Source organism: Schistocerca americana, unplaced genomic scaffold (assembly GCF_021461395.2).
Source record: "Schistocerca americana isolate TAMUIC-IGC-003095 unplaced genomic scaffold, iqSchAmer2.1 HiC_scaffold_177, whole genome shotgun sequence".
Classification (NCBI taxonomy): Eukaryota; Metazoa; Arthropoda; class Insecta; order Orthoptera; family Acrididae; genus Schistocerca; species Schistocerca americana.
The window spans coordinates 334944-339943 of NW_025725864.1; the positions used below are offsets into that span (position 1 = coordinate 334944).

At 52.2% G+C, this 5000-nt stretch overlaps 1 non-coding gene across 1 annotated transcript in view; it reads left to right on the top strand.

The window, feature by feature from the left end:
* The first annotated feature begins 4176 nt into the window (after positions 1-4176).
* The window catches only part of LOC124571643, a 1910-nt gene continuing 1086 nt past the window's right edge, over positions 4177-5000 (top strand). The window contains exon 1 of the ribosomal RNA XR_006971960.1: positions 4177-5000. This exon is cut by the window's right edge and continues 1086 nt beyond it. This is a non-coding gene — a ribosomal RNA (small subunit ribosomal RNA).

Below are 5000 nucleotides of genomic sequence, written 5' to 3' on the forward strand. Positions count from 1 at the left end.
CACCCAGTGCATCCTCTCCGCCACATTAGACAATCCACACTGTCATAACCAGACTGGGAGGTCCACTCAGAAAACAGAATATCCCACCCACCCGACAACCACCATTGCTCAGCCAAGCCACCAACACCCACACATGTCCTACACAGGGGTGCACCCAACATCACAATACTGCCTCCTCTCACAGCACACAAACAATGGCAGGAATGAAAGACACAGGTCTGCCACAAGCATGGAATGAGAGCGCCGCCTGTCATGAGCCAAAGGTGCATCCTGACGTGGCAAATCAGATGATGCCGCAGGCATCCACTTACTATAATCACAATCAACAAACCGGCCGCCCCGCCCCGCCCCCCATTAAACCTTTCCTTACAACAATGTGTACCTTAACCTAACCTATATCGTACCGTAACCTAACCTATGTCGTACCGTAACCTAACCTATGTCGTACCGTAACCTAACCTATGTCGTACCGTAACCTAACCTATGTCGTACCGTAACCTAACCTATGTCGTACCGTAACCTAACCTATGTCGTACCGTAACCTAACCTATGTCGTACCGTAACCTAACCTATGTCGTACCGTAACCTAACCTATGTCGTACCGTAACCTAACCTATGTCGTACCTTAACCTAACCTATGTCGTACCTTAACCTAACCTATGTCGTACCTTAACCTAACCTATGTCGTACCTTAACCTAACCTATGTCGTACCTTAACCTAACCTATGTCGTACCTTAACCTAACCTATGTCGTACCTTAACCTAACCTATGTCGTACCTTAACCTAACCTATGTCGTACCTTAACCTAACCTATGTCGTACCTTAACCTAACCTATGTCGTACCTTAACCTAACCTATGTCGTACCTTAACCTAACCTATGTCGTACCTTAACCTAACCTATGTCGTACCTTAACCTAACCTATGTCGTACCTTAACCTAACCTATGTCGTACCTTAACCTAACCTATGTCGTACCTTAACCTAACCTATGTCGTACCTTAACCTAACCTATGTCGTACCTTAACCTAACCTATGTCGTACCTTAACCTAACCTATGTCGTACCTTAACCTAACCTATGTCGTACCTTAACCTAACCTATGTCGTACCTTAACCTAACCTATGTCGTACCTTAACCTAACCTATGTCGTACCTTAACCTAACCTATGTCGTACCTTAACCTAACCTATGTCGTACCTTAACCTAACCTATGTCGTACCTTAACCTAACCTATGTCGTACCTTAACCTAACCTATGTCGTACCTTAACCTAACCTATGTCGTACCTTAACCTAACCTATGTCGTACCTTAACCTAACCTATGTCGTACCTTAACCTAACCTGTATTGCGCCTTAACCTAACCTGTATTGCGCCTTAACCTAACCTGTATTGCGCCTTAACGTAACCTGTATTGCGCCTTAACGTAACCTGTATTGCGCCTTAACGTAACCTGTATTGCGCCTTAACGTAACCTGTATTGCGCCTTAACGTAACCTGTATTGCGCCTTAACGTAACCTGTATTGCGCCTTAACGTAACCTGTATTGCGCCTTAACGTAACCTGTATTGCGCCTTAACGTAACCTGTATTGCGCCTTAACGTAACCTGTATTGCGCCTTAACGTAACCTGTATTGCGCCTTAACGTAACCTGTATTGCGCCTTAACGTAACCTGTATTGCGCCTTAACGTAACCTGTATTGCGCCTTAACGTAACCTGTATTGCGCCTTAACGTAACCTGTATTGCGCCTTAACGTAACCTGTATTGCGCCTTAACGTAACCTGTATTGCGCCTTAACGTAACCTGTATTGCGCCTTAACGTAACCTGCATTGCGCCTTAACGTAACCTGCATTGCGCCTTAACGTAACCTGTATTGCGCCTTAACGTAACCTGTATTGCGCCTTAACGTAACCTGTATTGCGCCTTAACGTAACCTGTATTGCGCCTTAACGTAACCTGTATTGCGCCTTAACGTAACCTGTATTGCGCCTTAACGTAACCTGTATTGCGCCTTAACGTAACCTGTATTGCGCCTTAACGTAACCTGTATTGCGCCTTAACGTAACCGATATTGCGCCTTAACGTAACCTATATTGCGCCGTAACGTAACCTATATTGCGCCGTAACGTAACCCACATTGCCCCTTAACGTAACCCACATTGCCCCTTAACGTAACCCACATTGCCCCTTAACGTAACCCAACACACGTTGGGCCTTAACCCAACACACGTTGGGCCTTAACCCAACACACGTTGGGCCTTAACCCAACACACGTTGGGCCTTAACCCAACACACGTTGGGCCTTAACCCAACACACGTTGGGCCTTAACCCAACACACGTTGGGCCTTAACCCAACACACGTTGGGCCTTAACCCAACACACGTTGGGCCTTAACCCAACACACGTTGGGCCTTAACCCAACACACGTTGGGCCTTAACCCAACACACGTTGGGCCTTAACCTGCTCTGTAATTGTCATACGACGCGTTAAATTAGTGTAGTGTTGCCTAACTGCAACCCCCGCAATATAGTTTGCTACTCGCACTGCCCGGTCCCCAGTGTATCGCTTCATGTTAAACACCTTGCAGCTATACACTGTAATGTGGATGGCAGCAGGACGTACATGCTCAATGCCCTTTGCAGTTGTTCATTGGCATTTGCAGTTGTTCATTGGCATTCGCATGTGCGAAGCACTTAGCCTACGCTGTGGTACGGCCTGTGTCAACTGTCCGCTGATGTTGTACGTCCAAATCACACACTGTACTGCACATTGGTCCTCATGTACTGAATGATACATCGTGGTACATGTGACCGTACAACGACTGCGCCAACAACGGCGAACCATGCGGTCCAAATGTTGTGCACTCAGCTACGTGTCGTCTCCCTATAAGAGCTGGATTGCAGTGTGGTATGCCCTGGATGGCGATCAGCATGAGCCGTCTGTTGATGTAGTGGCGCGTGTTGTCAGACGTAGTCGTCTCTTCTCACACACCGTGATAGCATGGTGCACTGCGTTCCACATCTGCGACATGCGACAGAGGCCGGTTGACAGTCGTTCGCGCAATGGACATCGCATACGTACGGGGGCCACCTTCCACGTGTTCGCGAAGCGTGCACATGTTGTTGCGTGTATGTGGGCAGACATAGTGTGTCGTGACACCTGACACAGGCATGCAACAATCGTTGAATTTGCAAATGGCGATGGACGCCTACGTTTGCTGGTGACGTTATGCAAATGAACAACTGGTAAACCGTTGTGGTGCGGTTGTTCTCGCTAGAGGTGAATCAGTGATGGCGACGATCGGTTGAGCTACCAACCGGTTGTTCCAGCGATACCCACCATGCCCACGAACGTGAATGGCATCTGGGTGTGAAGCGATACGCGGCGGTGGCTGGGTGGGACCGTCCCCGGCCGGTGAGGGGGGGCCTCCCGGCGTGCTGGCCGCGCGGTGCGTGGGCGCACGCGCTACAGCCGGCTGGTGGGGGCGGCCAGTGGCAGGCGCGCCGGCCGACGGAGGCGGCAGGCGGCGCAGCTGCGCGCCGGCGCACCCTGCACGCGGCGCCGTGCGGCCAAAGTAGGTCCTCGCGGGCCCGGTGCGAAGCGCGGTGGACATCTGCAGTGTGCTGGTCCGATTGAGGACTGTGTGCGCTGAGGATGCGCCGCCGCCCGGCGCTCGGCGCCGCGACGCCGTCTGCTGCTCGGTCGCCTCTGCGGTTCTCGCAGGTGGTTTGTATCGCAGCTGTGCGGACGTGTTGGCGCGTGCGCTGTGCTGGGAGAGTTCGCTTCGGCACCCAAGTGGGGCTTTTGTCCTTCTGTGGCGCTGGCGTTGGAGCTGCCGGTCACCGTAGGTGGCGCGTGTTGTCTCCCGCCGGCAATGCCACGACAGCACGCTCCCGGGCCTCTGTCGGCAGCGGCAAGCTCAGTTGGGAGCACGGGTGGTCGCACCTAAAGCGTCTACTCGCCAAACTCCGGGCGATTGCGCCTCTCTCGAACCCGACCAAGTACTTAGGACGGCGCTGCGCGCCGCCGGGACCTGAGAGGGTTTCGAGGTGTATTGTGCAGGGGAGCTCAGCCTCCTCCTGTTTGCAGAATAATTGAGCGGACGCTTGCGTGTTCGCGCGGGCCCCCGGGACACACTCCCGGGCGGCCGGCTGCTCAGCTCTAGTTGACGCAGCTCCCTGGTTGATCCTGCCAGTAGTCATATGCTTGTCTCAAAGATTAAGCCATGCATGTCTCAGTACAAGCCGCATTAAGGTGAAACCGCGAATGGCTCATTAAATCAGTTATGGTTCCTTAGATCGTACCCACGTTACTTGGATAACTGTGGTAATTCTAGAGCTAATACATGCAAACAGAGTCCCGACCAGAGATGGAAGGGACGCTTTTATTAGATCAAAACCAATCGGTCGGCTCGTCCGGTCCGTTTGCCTTGGTGACTCTGAATAACTTTGGGCTGATCGCACGGTCCTCGTACCGGCGACGCATCTTTCAAATGTCTGCCTTATCAACTGTCGATGGTAGGTTCTGCGCCTACCATGGTTGTAACGGGTAACGGGGAATCAGGGTTCGATTCCGGAGAGGGAGCCTGAGAAACGGCTACCACATCCAAGGAAGGCAGCAGGCGCGCAAATTACCCACTCCCGGCACGGGGAGGTAGTGACGAAAAATAACGATACGGGACTCATCCGAGGCCCCGTAATCGGAATGAGTACACTTTAAATCCTTTAACGAGTATCTATTGGAGGGCAAGTCTGGTGCCAGCAGCCGCGGTAATTCCAGCTCCAATAGCGTATATTAAAGTTGTTGCGGTTAAAAAGCTCGTAGTTGGATTTGTGTCCCACGCTGTTGGTTCACCGCCCGTCGGTGTTTAACTGGCATGTATCGTGGGACGTCCTGCCGGTGGGGCGAGCCGAAGGCGTGCGACGCGCCTCGTGCGTGCTCGTGCGTCCCGAGGCGGACCCCGTTGCAATCCTACCAGGGTGCTCTTGAGTGAGTGTCT